The 17,205-nt window shown below is 43.5% G+C and overlaps 1 protein-coding gene across 4 annotated transcripts in view; it reads right to left on the bottom strand.

Moving 5' to 3' along the window:
* UBE2G1 (ubiquitin conjugating enzyme E2 G1) overlaps window positions 1–17,205 on the bottom strand; it is a 43,256-nt gene that overhangs the window by 22,276 nt on the left and 3,775 nt on the right. Inside the window, exons 2-3 of one of the 4 annotated variants that reach the window (XM_084822729.1) lie at window positions 4,766–4,925; window positions 3,537–3,580 (exon numbers count right to left, since the gene is read on the bottom strand). The exons of 2 other annotated variants lie outside the window; for them this stretch is intronic. The gene's annotated coding sequence lies outside the window, so the exon portion shown is untranslated. The remainder of the gene's footprint in view (window positions 1–3,536; window positions 3,581–4,765; window positions 4,926–17,205) is intronic. One more of the 4 variants, XM_084822727.1, reaches the window with a different exon arrangement.

The raw sequence follows: 17,205 nt of genomic DNA, 5'->3' as shown, positions 1-17,205 counted from the left end.
TCTTGGAGAACCCCCAGGCTGCATACTTCATCTTTCAAAGGGAGTAACAGGGATGAATCTGTCATCCAGAACAGGTTGGATACCACCACAAACCAAAGAGACTCCTATCCAGCAGTAACGATGAAAGGCTTTTCACTCCTTGAATCTGTAAGTGAAGCCTAGACCAGTAGTCTTGTAACTTCCAGTATAAGCTAGTTAACATGAAAATGGTACACAGATAAGCTGACCCTTGTGAAGAGCATTTAACAACAATCCTGTGAAGCAGGTCATTAATCCACTTTTACATATAGGGGATGGATGCTGCTGATGCTGAGACAGCAGAATGCTCAAGGCTACCTATCAAGCCCCTGCCCTCTTTGGACACTAACATCTTGTGTTACCCAGTTTTAGTGCTCAGTTCAGCAGTGAACCCTGTGACCACTATAGGCTTGGCAAGATGCAAAAGGGCTTGGGAGAGGCCTTTTAACATCACTGTTCTTTCAGAATCACATTCCCCAAACTGGGGGTCTCCAGAAACTGCTGGACATCATCCTGGCCATTGACCATGGTGGATGGGAATGATGGGAGTTGTATTCCAGCATCTGGGGAGCCTGGTTTGGAAAAGCCTGTATTAGCAACTCCAGCAATCTCTTCCACAGATATTTACAAGAACGATTGATGCAATCTGCTCAGCAGTGGAGGCTGGTGGCTCTTATGTCAGTGGGGTGGTGAATCTGTTCTGGGTTTCAGTCAGAACAACCTTGTTTTTAAGGTGTTGGATCTCATCAACTATTGAGGTTTGAATATGACTGAGTTTACTGTTATCCAACATGTTGCAAGATTAAATTCTGGTAGGAGGCAAGGAAGAACCAATTCTTTCCACATTTTATCCTCCATTATATATTTTTTAAACCTAGATCATATGAAAGAAATCCAATTTTTTTGTTAGACAAGACTTAAAATGGGAAGGTGATCTCAAGCAGTTGCAGACTAGAAACTGTCCCACCTATTCTCCAAGGGCTCACTCATACATGCAACAACTCTGTTCTTCATGTGATCACATCATGCTTCCAACACCATCCTCAGGCTCACACAGGCAGACAATTGCATGGAGGAAGAACTCTGGAACATGTTTTTGGACCTGAAGTGATCCTCACTGTAGCAACAATCCCTCATATCACTGCACACATGTATTTTGAGTGTAGTAGTACACCAAGTGATCCCCTGCAAGCCAGCTATGATTGTGTGAAACAAAATTCAGTATTGTTGCTGCACGGATGGATCAGCCTAAGTTATGAGAAACGGGCCTTGGAAAAGTGTAGCAACAGGGGTTCAGAGCTGAAAAATTCTAAAAAGGGGTATAGATATATTTTTGCATGAGGAACAACATTAAACTGATCCAAATTTGACTAATGCTTATTTGCCAAGTAAGCTGATTTAGGAGGACAAAGAACTACAGCTTTGTAAGAGATTAGACAACTGTACACCTGCTTCAGAAAGGACTGAGTTGTCCATTAAGAACAAGTGGCCATACAAGCCATTCTTTTCAAAATTGTTATGACTGTTTTTACATTGTTTATATTTGTTTTTGCACCATTTGTTTTGTATTGTGTATTATTATTTTACATTTTATAGTTTTATATTGTATTTTTAGTTTTTGTAATCCAGATGATGTTTGTTATTGGCCAGCTTAAATATATAAAATCAATAAATAACACACAGCAGCAGAGTGCTTACTGCAGGCATATAAAGCATTTATAACAAGACAATGTTATTTGTTTATCAATGTATAGCATGCTTTGACAGAAGTCCTCAAGGCAAGAAATATGAAAAGAAAATAAAGTTTTAAACAATAAGCATAAAATGTGAAACACAGGAAGAACACAGCAGCTCTGAGTTCAGGTTCTAATTTGGGAACACAGGAAACTGCCTTATCAGGCCACTGGTCCACCTAGCTCAGAGTTGTCTAAAATGGATTTGCTAAGTGATGGTTTAGCATTATGAGAATGAGCTGCAGCAAGAGTCAGGGTTGCATACTCTTCCCTCTCCTTCAGTATGGCTGCAAGGAGTTCAGAAACATTTGCTTCTGTTTTGCATTAACTGTGGTTTGCCATATTGCCTGAAATCAACAAACAGTGGTTAACTTTAACTATGATTAATGGAAACAAGCCAACTTCAAACCAAGTTTACAAAGCTGTCTTCTTTCCACTAACCATACTGATGATTAACCACAGTTTAGGGCTCAGATGACACGCTTTTGTTGTTCAGTCGCTAAGTCGTGTTATTCTTGCCAAGATGACATGCTAAACTGCAGTTAATCTAAAATGGAAACTACTGATCTTATGGCTGTGCTCAAGGAGGAAAGGGGAGATGGATACATATGAGCTTGAGCTCGCAGCAACTCGTTCTCATAATGTTAGATGATGGTCTAGCATTTTGTCCAAACCAGGCCGGGAGCTACTCTCCAGGGTTTCAGTCAGAAGTCTTTCCCAACCCTTCCTAGAGATGCCAAGGGCCTAACTGAGGAGGTTTTTCAAGCAAAGCATGTGCTTAGCACTGAGATACAGCCCTCCTACCCACGTATTTAGGAGACTCGGTGAACCTTTTCAGGACTTCCAATCCCTGCAACAAATACACAAGGTTCTTCAGTTCACATGGCCAAAAAGAACCATGGGGGGGGGGGCACTCGCAGGGGGGAGATTGCTGTGCAAACAGAAGCTATCCCTGTAATTCCCATGCTTTCAGTTGTGCTATCTTTCCCCAAAAGCAGGGGCTATGTCTGTGGCAATGTACCTTTCTAAGTATGAAAGTGGGGGAGGAATATATTAGAGGCATTTTTATGAGTATGTTTGGCTATGTACATGGGCCATTCTGAAATTGTTTACAAGCAGCATACTAGAATACCACTCTAAATCACTGCTGTGGGTTAACACCTTGAAATTTATTTTCAATAATAGTCCTTTCAGTACTGTGCAGTGGCTTGTGTATTTTGCACATGCACACACAGACACCATACTGTAACTAGCAAATGAAAGTATCTATTCATGTGTTTTCTTACTCTGTTCTCTGGGGAGCATGCAAGAAGTTGTCAGAAGTCCAAAACTGATCATACTTCAGGTACACAACTCACTAGACTAGCTGAAATGTTTGTGGGAGGAAGGAAGCTCATTAGATAGTAAAGTGGCTCTGCTGGCAAAATAACTCAACAATTCCAAATAGTAAATATCCTGGCTGACTGGACAAAGGTCTGGCCTCTTAAACTGAGGAGGAGAAAGCTAACATAAATGAACATTAAGCAATCTGTTTCCAAGACAAAAGAGTTGCTAGACAGGAGCAGCCATTTCAGTCAACAAGACCATCCACTCACTAAGCTTAGTTTCTCTTTCCTGTTTTGTCGGCATGGTCTAACCACCAGTAACAGCACCTGGAGAACAGCCCCAATGCCTCAGATGAGACTTGCCAATACTCCATGCTCTCACACACACATGCAGTTGTTTTATTTTACACTTCCCTCAGCACATACCTGTTTGTTTATCTTTCCCGAAAGGTAGACTTACCAGTATATCTTTCAGTACTGGTGAGATTTCTGCATCACTGCCCCCTAATATACAAAATAGGTATGAAGTGAGCAAGTTGCACAGTGTTCTGAAGCTATGAAAGTCTAAGGAGACTTGGACAATCACTAATGGGGAAGGTACAAACTTGTTGTTGAGCCCTATTAATGCAGTATGTCTTAATGCAGTATCAGAAGCCAGGGCTGCTTTCCAGTCAGGATACACATGAAAAGGTACAGAGAAGCAAGTAATTCAGTCTCAAGGACTATTAGGGCACCTTTACATCTTCATGAGATGTTTACCTCCTGAGGAAGGCTTGCAACACTTGTAGTCAGGCTGATTTCATTCAGTGAACAAAAGATACGTTTTTAGCAGGGACAGGCTTCTCCACATTTTTAGTTCCAGAAAATGCATCGTAAGGCCAGCCTGGAGATTAAAGGGAGCTCTTCAGCCAGGCTAATGTTGCAGCTTTCTGGATTTCGGCCCTAGCCTCAATGCCCTGTCATTCTACCCATCCACCCCCACGCTACTTATTTAAAGTTTGTTTTACAATGAAGAGAGTATACAGGAGCAAAGTTGATAGGTCAAGTAACCATTAAACATTTTGCCCCAATGCATGCTGTGAACGTCCCTGTTTTTTTACAGCATGATTCCCCCAAGTCAATCATTAGATACTGAAACGAAGGAGACCGGTATGGCAGTGAAGGGAATTGTGACATGCTGTGAGAAAAGATGTTAAAGGGGGAGAGAGGAAATACAAGCCTATTTCATGTGTCCCTTATCCAATTATAGTTCCCAAGTATAAAACAAATAGTATTTTTTATATTACATAGTACCATTGCCCAAGAGTCTGCTGTGAACTATTCAATCTAAATAGCTTCTATTCTGATAGAAGACCTCGAATGTTTTCAATAAAATTATCAAAGCAGTTTACAATAAAATTCAGTAAGATACAATTTAACTTTAAAAAATATACACACCTAATAAGCAGCATAGAACAGTAGTAAAGCCCATAAAACATTTAAAAGCCTAGAAAAATAAGTGTCTGCCTGGTGCCAAAATAACAAAATGGGCTCCAGGCAAGCCTCTCTGGAGACAGCATTCCATAATTGGGCTGCTGCTACTAAGAATTCCCTCTGCCTGGTAGCCACCCTCCTTGCCTCAGAAGCCAGAGGCACCCATAGAAGACCCTCTATTAAGGATCTATGGTACTTTTGTCCTTAACCACTCACCTGGTCACAACTGGAGACTAGGAATTCCACTCAAGCAAGTGTGTGGAATTCCCTCTAGGAGAGCAGTGAGGAGGCTGGCAAAGGAGAGACGGAGTGATCTGTCCTTTCATCAGCTCGCTTGGAATCCATACTGGTCCCAGAAGAAATGGAGCCCCTTCCTCTGTGCCCAGTTGCAGAAGGGTGGCAAAACAGTGATACTGGGGCTGTTCACACATCACGCTAACCCACAGTGGGTGGCAAACTACACTGTGTAGGTGGTTATGCAAACAACCTACAACACTCCCATCAGACAATCAGGCAAACTGGCTTCACAGAATAGTTTGTCGCCCCCCCCTCACCCCTCCTCCTCCCATAGTCGTCCCTCCTGCCCAGCCTGCCAGGTATCTTAGCTTCCATTGCAGCGGGAACAGAGATTGCTTGAGAGGCGGCAGCGTTCTGGGCCGCTCTTGTTGAGCCGCTCTGTAGGTGATCTCCGTGACCTACACTGACACGACAGACAACATACTAACCCACCATAGGTAAAATAATCCTTACTGCAGAGTGTGGGTTCTGAGGGTGGCTTAATCAGAGGAATTAAGCCATCATGTGCAGGTACAATGCCCCCTCCCCACCCATACGCTAGCCCATCATGGGCAGTTCAGGCCGCTTACTGACCATGGCTCAGCATTACGTCTGAACCCAGCCACTGTGTCTGCTGCGCCAACCTTGTCCGTTTGTATGCTGGATGTGCAAAGCTTCTTCCTGCACATCCAGCATATAAAGAAGGCATAGGAGGAGGCATGGATTGCTCCCTGCTTCCCCTGCAGTAAGTCCTTCAAATACTTGATTTCTATGCCAAATGTGCAGGAAGGAGATTCACTTCCTGCACATCCAGCAAAGAAATCAAGCAAGCTGGCAAAAGAGGCAGGGAGCAATCCATGCCTCCTCCACCATACCATTCTGTGTGTGTGCTGAACACACAGGAAGGAGCTTTGCCTCCTCCATGTCCAGAACAGAAATGCTGCAGGCTGGTGAAGACGACATGGATTGCTCCCGGCTTCTTTTGCCAGCCCACTGGCAGCAAAGTGAAGCCCCTTCCTCCCCAATTAGCACAGACACCAAGTGAGTTGGTGGGATGAGGCAGGAAGCAAGCCATGCCTCCGCCAGCCTGCTGCATTACTAGCCTCAAAATGTTTTATGAGACTGCTTCTGACTGTTAACAAGGGCCCCTCTTATAAATAAAAAGCAGGTGAGTAACTTTTGCAGACTAGTAACATTCAGGGGTTTAGCAACAAGGCTATCTTAAGCTACAAGAAGGTATTTATTTAATTTATTGTATTTCAACACCACCTTTCTGAAGCCAACCAAGGTGGTGTAGAAAAAAATCAGAAAAAACATAATCAAATAAAAGCATCGTAAAATATTAAGAATAACCTTTAAAAGTGGAACATCTTGAAAAAGCCAAGTTAAAAAGATGTGTCTTGACTCTCTTCCTGAGTGTATGGTACTGGGGTAGATAGAGAGACAGTAAGTCCTTCAAATATTCTTGGCTTAAGCCAATGAAGTGCTTCAAAGGTCAAAACCAGCACTTTGAGTTGGACCTGGAAAGTTCTGTCAAACATAAATTCTAAACTGAAATTTTAAACATTTAAAGGAATTGTTAATGTAACTTTTGTTTCTTCATAATGCTCCATAGCTATGGCACTCAATTTAAAGTTGACAGTATTCAATTGATCATATCTGGACATGTGCACAAATTTAAGACAGACACATGTGAAAGTGTACAGACACTTGCTTCAAGTGAGCCATCTTTGGCTTTTTCCCCTTGGAGTACAGAAAGAGCACACAAATTTCAGAGTCAGAAGCTATGTATTCTTGCAACACCAATTAGACAATGTGTTACAGTTCACAATATTTTGCACAGATGTAGTAATTGTAGACATTCTAATGCCCGAGTATCACAATACCTTGGATAAACACAGTTTAATTTCCCGGCTATTTTTTTTTACAAAGATGAGTTTTATGTACGCATGACAGAATCATTACAGACCTACTTTAGATAGATATTTCTGAAAATCTTTTCCCCGTGCTTTATGTATTCAAATTTTGTATTTAATGTAGGGCAATTTATATCCCATGCCTAGAGAACCCGAGGTCAAATTATGCACTTGATAAAGTACTCAGATTTGTGGAGGGCTCTGCAAAATTGAGTTTTGAGGAAAGAAACAGCTGGATGGTAAGGGAAGCAGTTAGGGGATCTGTTACGGATTTGACCTTTGCTGAATGTTTTTAAACTATGGTTTCAGAATTTAGGAAGCCTTTGGCTGCCAGTTAACTACTGATTGATCAGTATTTTTATTAGAAATATATTTGCAGCATCACATCAAAATATAACTTGCATAAAACATAAAGACATTTCTTATTGTTAAGTAGAGCGTTGCTAAAGATTCTTAGATCTTAATAGCTTATCAGGAAATAGCATTTTCTAAACATTTCTTGTTTTTAGACCAGTAGTCCTAATAGCTTAAAAAGGAGAGATCTCATTTTAAATATTAAGTTCTTCATTCAATTCTGAATAAGCTATTCAGCCAACACGTGCATAGGCCGGGTGAGCTCCTAATAAGATGCTCCCTCATTCTAAAATCAGCACATACTTATACATTTCTGAGTAGAAATTACTTCATAGCTAATATTATTTACCATCCTATAAATTAGGGCTCACAGTCGAAGGGCGCAATCCTATCAAGATAGGTGGCCGCCTCTGAACTCGGAGGTGACCCCCTATCCTAAGCAAGGCAGGAGAGGCATAGAGGGGATCGTTCCCTCTGCGCCTCTCCTGCCTTGCTATTTTTCTCTAGACAGCCATTTTTGGCTGTATAGCAGCGGGGGAGGGGGCCGACCAGGAGAGGAAGCTGCTGTACAACACATTGGATGTGTCATACGCGCAGCTCCGCTCTCCCCGCCCGGAACGCCCCTTTTCAGTCGCTCTGTGCTCCTCTTCCAAGCACGGAGGATGGGGCTCCTCCACGCTGCCTCTGAGGCAGTGCAAACAAGGGGGGAGGTCAGTTTTCCAGGAACCAACCTCAGAGTGCGTGCTTTGAGGTCGGTTCCCAGAAATGAGCATATCCTATAGTCGTCTAGACAGTGTCTAGTGGCCACAGGATTGTTCCCTTAATTATCTTTGTTACTAAACATTCCTGAAAAATTAAAACATACAAAAAAGGCTTACACATACACCTTTTAGGTTAGATGGTGATCAATTCTGAATCATACCTTTGAGAAGGTAACTTTAATTAGCAGATTTTGAGTAAGAACGTAGGTCTATAAATTTTTCTAGACATCCGTATATCAAGCTTTTTGATGTGTATACCTTACGGAATATTTCTGGTCATTAATTGATAAGTGAAAACTTTGAGTACACTTTTGACCTGGAATAATACAGTCTCACCCCTGTTCATTACTCAAATAACCCTGCAGTCCAGGTGATAAGGCTTTAACTCAGCATTTTCTCTTCGGGTACCATCCAGGTCCTCTTGACAACTATTTTTTATACCAGTTACCCAGAATTCATTGTGAACCTGTTTGTGTCTTTGCGTACCTTGTCTTTAATACAATTACTACTTTTTACTTATTTACATTTTCAGATTCTTAACTATTTATATTTAAACATTTGGCATTTGCATTTTATAATAAGACATCCTATATTAAAAGAGGTGAGTTGACAATTTCTCAATAGTCTTCCCAGCAAATCCAGGACTGGGGTAGAAGACAGCAAGGGATGAGTGACTGGATGTCATAGAAGAGTACAGACCACCAAAGATCCAAACCCTAAATGCTACAGCCTTTTCCAGGCACTGCCTTTGGAATCTGAGATGTACAGATCCTCACAAATCTCATGCCAGAGACTGGATCCCTCCCAGAGTTCTGCACATGCAGATTTACAAAAGCCAAATAGTCCCAACAGTAAGCTGCTCTCATCACTGAAGTAATTTACTGTGCTTTAAGGTCTTAAAGCATCTGTTCAGAGCTTCAGCTCCATTTACCATTTCTACAGCCTAGGAATGGGAGGTCTGAAGGCACAAAGTGAGATGTTGCCTTGCCCAATTGTGATTATTTCTGCTAATTTTTCTCTTTGTGTTCTATATGCAACTAGGATTGATGTTGAATACTGCTACTTAAGAGCTCCATTCCCACCCCCCCCAACATAATGAACCTACACAAGATTTCCATACCTGAATCCAAATTACAGGTATAAAGACACACTTGGAAAGGCATACTGTTCCCTTGAACCAATGACCTCAGTAGCAAAGTCTTCTGCTATAATCTTTAATTGACTATTCTTAACGCAAAGACTGGCATCTCATTTACTACTGTAGTTTGAACACACTGAAGTAATGTTTTCCTTATGTCTTCCACAACCTGCTGCCCTCCAGATGGATTGGGCTGTGACTCCCATCACCCCTAGCCAGTATGGTCAATGGCCCTGGTCCAATGTGGACCAGAAATATACGTATTTCAAAATCCCCAAAAGAACGGACCCAAGGGAACATAAGCAATCATCAAGATAACAGAATAAATTCCACTCCAATAGGCAGAGAAAGGGTGGATACCTATCTCCTGGATCATTCAAAACTCTGAAGAATCAATGGAAGAGAAGAGCTCAGATGTTTTTAAACAACCACCCATATTTCGGTAATGAGGCTGACCTCAGATTATGCTAAGAGGGGATTTAAAGTTACTTTAAAAAGGGCAGATATGGAATATTTGGGGATGGGTCAGGGGAGTGCCATGAATGAGTGCAGAGAAGGAGACACTTCAAGGGGATTTAACTACGGCTGGGAAACCATAAGGAATTTACTAGTCAAATACTCTTATGAAGCCAAACATGCCTAGGAGGCAGCTTCTCTTAATTGCACCATTGTGTTATCTGACAGCAAGGCAGGAGTCAGAGCTCTTTGCTCTTCATCTCTGCAGAGTCCAGGGTCTACCCCCCAGTTTACCATCTACTCTGCACTACAGCTGTATTTTAAAATGGCCTTTCTGGTATGCATATTATTTAATACTATTTAAAAATGTCTAACTAACTGGTCTACTTTATCATTCTAGCATAAGAAAAGAACTGCTCAGTTTCCTGAATATCAACCACATAGTTTTAATTTGCATATCCCTCTCAATAATTGACAATTTAGAATGTTATTTTTGTTAATGGCTGTTAATGTTTGTTTTCTGGTAGTTTGCATAATTTAATGCAAATTCCCTTCTTCCTAAGGAGAAAAGTCTGAAGCTGCACAAAACATATTCCAATCCCCAGCTTTGGTCAACAGACATTGGTCTAGGGAGGTAGTGTGCCCTCAGGACAGTTCTTTTTTCTGATGCCTCCTAACTGTACTACTTCAAGTCATTCACACACAAGTTTAAGAGTAGTCTAGAAAGGAGGTATCTGTTTATGTATTACCAATAATGGAATGTTAGCAAGTTTATCATTCTTGCCAGCACACGAACCAAAGATTTGTGCCTGGCAAAGTAATTCTAACCCCACTTACCATGTTTTCCACTTTCTTTGAGACACAACCATTTAACACTCTAGGCAAATCATTTTTAAAAACACACACAACCACAGAATTCTAAGGTCACATGCTCAGTAATAATTTATCCTGTCCTCCCTTATCTCCATTAACATATGTACACTGCTAGCATGATATTCACATTTAACCTGAAGAGATTAGCAAACCTCTATCTGTTGACAAGGTCCCCACTTATATAAGACAAACCTTTTAAGAACTCTCATCTGCATATTTAAAGACGTCATGAGTATCAGTGGTCAGATTGTTACAATATTTCAATATTATAACTTGTATAACTAGGTAATATTATACCTAGTTATACAAGGTATAATATTACTTTAAGATATCCCTTTCTAAAAGGTGGTATTCCATTTGGCCAAGTAGCAGAGGGAAGCAGCTTAGAACAGTAGAAAACAAGAGATTCCTCAAAGTGCACAAAGATGCATCATAAAAATATTGTGGTGGTGGTGGTGTTTTTGTTTGTTTTTACAATAAATCTCAGTGCACCTTCTGCAATCTGTTCAGCCACATTCCCAAGTTGTGGTCTTCACACTGTTTGTTCCATAGCTGCAAAGTATTTCATTGGGGGAAGGAGAAAGAAGAGACAAACGAAAAGAGAAAGCATTCACCAGATGCAGAGGTTGGCCCACCTTTTTATCTATACAGGCACTGTTTATTTATTAATTTATTAGCCGCCCATCTGGCCACTCTAGGCAGCGTACACTACTAATAACAACACGTTTGTGTGGCAGCTCTCCACAGGAGTTGCTATAAATCTGTTCTAGGCGCATTTTTAGGAGCCCTTTTATGCCCGGATGATGACGGAAAAGTTACAACTGCCACTTCTGTGAAATCCAAGTGATTTCTCATAACAGTTTATTTAAAAGTTACTAAAATCTTCCCACTGTGAGAGTCAATGCTATGGTCTTCTCAAGTCCAGCAACTTTAGAAAACGTCCATGGTGAAAGGTGCTAAGAACAGGCCATTCTCCCTCATGAAAATTCACACTCGGTCTTAATAGCACTAAAAGCTTCCTTTTGAAACATGCCACTCTTTCCCCATCGAGGAAAAAAGTGCCACATGCAAAGGATATCCAATGTACATACATACATGTGGTTTTCTAGTTTGTGGCCTATGGACAATCTACTCCCCTGACCAATGGTAACAACGTTACTATCCAACAGAACGCTTCTTTGCTCTTTATGTTCTTGGGCTTCTTCTCCCAGTTACAGGCATTGGACGAAGAACTCCTGTCAGATCTCTTGTGCTCAAAAAATGTAAAGCAGGGGTGGGCAAGACATAGCCTGCATGCAGCCTCTGCCTCTTTTGCAGCCCCACTTGAAATTTGGTGGTGTAGCGGCACCAAAAAAGGAGCTATCCTGGAAACCTCCTAGAAGCTGGTTATTTGCCACCACTGTACTAGTGGCAGCAGGGAGGGGTGCAGCCCCTTGTGGATTCCAAGGGGGCCCTCGGACCCACCAAACTTGCTCATCCCTGGTTTAAGGCATAACTACCTAACAGATCAAGGATCAACATCACCCTCAAATGTCTACTTCAGTCTACCTCAGTTCTTGCAATACCTACTTCATAAGATACCCCTTAAGTGGGAGAAAACATGCTTCACAAGTTGCCTATAATAAAGAAAACCCAAGTCTTATGGCACCTTAATGACTAACAGATTTATTGTGGTATGAACTGCCACAATAAATCTGTCTTTCAGGTGTCGCAAGACTTATTTTTGCTGCAGAAGACTAACATGGCTACCTCCCTAGAAGTAAGTGCCTAATAACACAGCTGATATATGTGTGACAGAAGTAGACAGTAATACAACTTGCTAACATTCTGACTGTTTAAAGATTAGAACAGCTGAAACTGGAACACAAGTGCCAGAGAACAGGAGGGGGCTGGGAACATCAGCTGCACAAGGGAGTTCCCTCTTAGAGCAGGCAGCCATAGGAAACACAGTGCTGGGAAGTCTGAATTTCCTGATCAGACTTTTTTGGGGGAATTGTCTTATCAAGAGGAAGTCCTAGTCTGCAGACATTTTATTTATTTATTTATTTATTTGTTTGTTTGTTTAATTTCTATATCGCCCAATAGCCGAAGCTCTCTGGACGGTTCACAAAAGTTAAAACCAAACAGCACACAATAAAACAATTTAAAATATATAGAACATTAAAACCACAATATAACAATACAACCACAATAAAACCTAGCAGCAGTGCAGGAGTTTAAAATACAGATTTAAAACAGCAAAGCTAAAAGTCTAGAAAGCTAAAATGCCTGGGAAAATAAAAAAAGTCTTCACCTGGCACCGAAAGGAATACAAGATAGGTGCCAGGCGAACCTTACTAGGGAGCTTGTTCCAGAGCCAGGGTGCCACAGCAGAAAAGCCCTCCTCCTAGTAGCCACCCGCCTCACTTCCTTTGGCAGAGGCTCACGGAGAAGGGCCGCTAACGATGATCTTAAGGTCCGGGCAGGCACACATGGGAGGAGGCGATCCTTCAGGTATCCTGGCCCCACGCCGTTAAGGGCTTTGAATGTTAACACCAGCACTTTGAATCGGGCCCAGAAATGGACTGGCAGCCAGTGCAGCTGAAAAAGTACTAGCGTAATATGAGCTCGCTGGCCAGTCCCTGTTAACAATCTTGCTGCCCTGTTTTGGACCAGCTGAAGTTTCCGGACCGTTTTCAAAGGCAGCCCCACGTATAACGCATTGCAGTAATCCAGACGAGAAGTTACCAGAGCATGGATAACTGTAGCTAGGCTATCTCTGTCCAGGTAAGGGCGTAGTTGGTATTCCGGCCTAAGCTGAGAAAAAGTGCTCTGTGCCACTGAGTTCACCTGTGCCTCAAGTGACAGTTCTGGATCCAAGAGCACCCCCAAACTACGAACCTGATCCTTTAGGGGGAGTGCAACCCCCTCCAGAACAGGTTGAATATCACCTAGCCGGGCAGACAAACCACCCACTAACAGTACCTCCGTCTTGTCTGGACTGAGTTTCAGTTTACTGGCCCTCATCCAGTCCATTACCATGCCCAGGCACTAATTTAGAACAGCCACTGCCTCACCTGAGTTTAATGAGAAAGAGAGGTAGAGCTGGGTGTCATCCGCATATTGATGGCACCTCAGCCCACACCTCTGGATAACCTCCCCCAGCGGTTTCATGTAGATGTTAAACAGCATGGGGGATAGAATAGAGCCCTGTGGAACCCCATGGCACAATTGCCATGGCAGAGAGCAATAATCCCCCAGCACCACCTTCTGGAATCGGCCATCCAAGTAGGAGCGGAACCACTGTAGTGCAGTGCCTCCAACTCCCAACTCAGACAACCTATCCAGAAGGATACCATGGTTGATGGTAATGAAAGCCGCTGAGAGGTCCAGGAGAATCAACAGGGTCACACTCCCCCTGTCCCTCTCCCGGCAGAGGTCATCCCACAGGGCAACCAAGGCAGTTTCCGTTCCAAAACTAGGCCTGAAGCCCGATTGAAATGGATCTAGATAATCCGTTTCATTCAACAGTGCCTGGAGCTGTCCTTCAACCACCCGCTCAAGCATCTTGCCCAGGAAGGGAATGTTGGCCACTGGCCTATAATTGTTAATATCCTCTGGGTCCAGGTTAGGCTTTTTCAGGAGTGGTCTAATTACTGCCTCTTTTAAAGCAGCAGGCACCACTCCCTCTCTCAAGGAGGAATTTACAACCTCCTGGACCAAGCCGGACATCCCCTCCTTGTTTGATTTAATAAGCCATGAAGGGCAAGGGTCAAGCACACAAGTAGTCGATCGGACTTGGCCAAGTACCTTGTCTGCATCCGCAGGCCTCAGTAACTGAAACTCATCCAATAAAACTGGACCAGACGGTGCTCTGAACGCCTCTACCAATGGAACTGCATTAATGGTGGTGTCCAATTCATGACGAATCTGAACCACTTTATCTTCAAAGTGCCTTGCAAACTTATCACAGCATGCCACTGAGGGTTCCACCGTCTCTCTCCCTGCCCCAGAATGTAACAGGCCATGACCCACTCGGAAAATCTCCACTGGACGACACTGAGAAGATGCAACGCTGGTGGAAAAGAACTGTCTCTTTGCCACCCTCACCGCCATTGAGTAGGCTTGATAGTGGGCTCTTACCTGTGTTCGGTCAGACTCAGCACGAGTTTTCCTCCACCTGCGTTGTAGCCGTCACCCCTCTTGCTTCATTGCCCTCAGCTCAGGTGTATACCAAGGAGCTGGCTAGGCTCTGCTCAGAGGGAGAGGGCGCTTGGGCACGATCATGTTAACCGCCAGAGTAATCTCTGCATTCCACAGAGCGACCTGGGCTTCGACAGGAGCACCAGCCATACCAGCAGGAAAATCCCCCAGAGCCCTCTAGAATCCATTGGAATCCATTAGCTGCCGGGGGAGGACCATTTTAATAGGTCCCTCACCCTTGCAGAGAGGGAAGGCTGCCAGGAGTCTAAACCTCAGCAGGAAGTGATCTGACCATGACAAAGGGACAGATGTTAATTCCTCCACTTTCAGATCACCATCCTCCTGCCCAGTCGAGAAAACCAGATCAAGCGTGTGTCCTTTTATATGCGTTGGGCCGATGACATGTTGAGAGAGCCCCATGGTTGTCATGGCGGCCATGAAGCCCTGAGCTGCCCCGGATACAGTGGCCTCGGCATGGAAGTTGAGATCCCCCAGGACCATCATCCTAGGGGTCCTCAACACCAAGTCCAAGACCACCTCTGTCAGCTCAGGCAGGGAGTCTGATGGGCAGCGGGGTGGGCGGTACACCAACAGAATCCCTAATCTGTCCCAAGTACCCAACACAAGGTACAAACATTTTAGCACAGAACACAATATGAACAGAGCCCCTGTTTTGTTTTTAAACAAGCTTTACCTGGAATAAGGACCCACATTTATTAAGATGCTACAAGACCCTGTTATGACTACACAAGAACTGACACAGACACACGTAAAGAGTTACTATACCAAAGCTCTCAAAGGAATGCTGGCCCCTACCTTTAGAAATGTCAACATTTCTAGTATTCATTTTAAACCAGTATTGCCAACAATAAGTAGCATTTATCAGCACAGGTCTACAAGTTTTGGCTGGACTTGGTAGCCAAGCCAAAAAATTGGTGTCACCAGGACCTGCCCCTCCACTAATGCTTTTGACCAATCCCCTGCTCCATGTTCAGAGATGGAAAAGACAGCAGAGGCTTATCTGATGGGATCTACACTGCCGAGGTGTTCCAGGTGCCTCAGCAGAATAAGAGCTAAAGCCCCCCACACACACACACACAATCTTCCCCAGCTCTGGAGCAGCGAATGCTGGGGAAGGAGACAGGGTTCACTACACAACTACAGGAATTATTCCTGTCCCTTTCTGAAGCTCCAAGATTGGGAAGGAGGCATCTTTACACTTGCCAGAGAGCAGCAGCACTCACACGGCAAGTGAAAGTGCAGAACCCTTACACCTCAAGACAGATAAGGAGATCAGCAGGCAGAAAAAGAGTGTTGTGTGTGCGTATCACTTGCTGGAGCAGAAACACCAGGTGCAAGTTGGATGTACATCTAAATGTGGAAGTCAACTATCCACACTGCATTACTTTCAGTGAGTTATGCAGCCACATTCTGGAGCAACATCACTCCATGTTTAGATGTGACTTAGAGCTGGATCACGGAGTGTTAGAGATGGTTCCTGAACTACAAAAGTGTTAAAGGATTATGAACATATCAAATTGCCTTAAATAGAGGCAGATCTTTGGTCCAAATGGCAGTTTTCCAAGGTCTGCAGCAGAAGGAGTCTCGCCCAGCCCCACTCCCAAAGATTCCTTTAGTCTTTGGTTGAACTTGAGACCTTGTGGATGCAAAGCAGGTACTCTACTGCTGAGCTATGGCCACTCCTCCATTAAAGGTACAGCCTTATCCCCCTGCACAGGTTATGTCCAGCCAGGATTTAAGATACATGGTTGGGTCGCATGGGGGTGTGTTTGCAAGAGTCCCAATGTAGTATACAAAGGGCAACCAGTTTTATGGATTTGTTTGTATGAATACAAACTGCTCACTTCAGCTTACACCACCCTTGAAAGAATGGACAGGCAATTCCCTCCCCCTCCACACCCATATCAAACTACTGTGTTTTCATCTTTTTCTGCCACCAATACATCTGTCTTTCAGAGCGTGAAAGGTCTTCTACCTGTTTCCCCTTCTTCTCCTCCTTTTGGGGCATCAGAAATGCTGAAGTAGAGGAACAAGGCGTGTTGGAGTCACAACTCATGAGTTTGTGTTGGGAAGATTTCACACTAGTGCCTTGTTCTTACTCTGTCTGCAACCTGGCGCCCACCGGATGAGTGGAACTACAGCTCCCACCATCCACAGCTAGTATTGCCAATGGCATGAAAGTTGTATTCCAACACCATCTGGAGATCCCCAGGTTGGGGAAGGCTGATCAAGGATGTGGGCTAACAAACTCAGTCTTAATCCAGATAAAATAGAAGTACTGCTGGTAGGGGTTTTTGATGTTCCAGATTAGGGCTTCCAACTCTCTTTGATGGGGTGCCAGGCACTCGCTGCTTATGGCCTATTTATGCCATTTTCCTCCACTCTCTACTCCAGCCTTCTCCAACCTGGTGCCCTCCAGATGTGTTTGTTTATTTATTTAATGTCTATACCGCCCAATAGCCGAAGCTCTCTGGACAGCTCACAAAAAGTGTTGGACCATAGCTTCCATCATCCCCAGCAACCATTGGCCTGGCTGGGGATGATGGAGGTTATAGACCAACACACCTGGAGGGCACCAGATTTGGGGACGGCTGTTTTACACTATGTATGATCTGATAGTCTGGTTTTTCCATGCACAACTATATGGTGCAAAATGAAACAAGATCCAGCTGTCACATT

Source organism: Heloderma suspectum, chromosome 16 (genome assembly GCF_057233095.1).
Source record: "Heloderma suspectum isolate Gila_16-S chromosome 16, 16-S_ref, whole genome shotgun sequence".
Lineage (NCBI taxonomy): Eukaryota > Metazoa > Chordata > Lepidosauria > Squamata > Helodermatidae > Heloderma > Heloderma suspectum.
The sequence above is the reverse complement of the archived record's forward strand: the minus strand, read 5'-3'. Positions and strand labels throughout refer to the sequence as shown.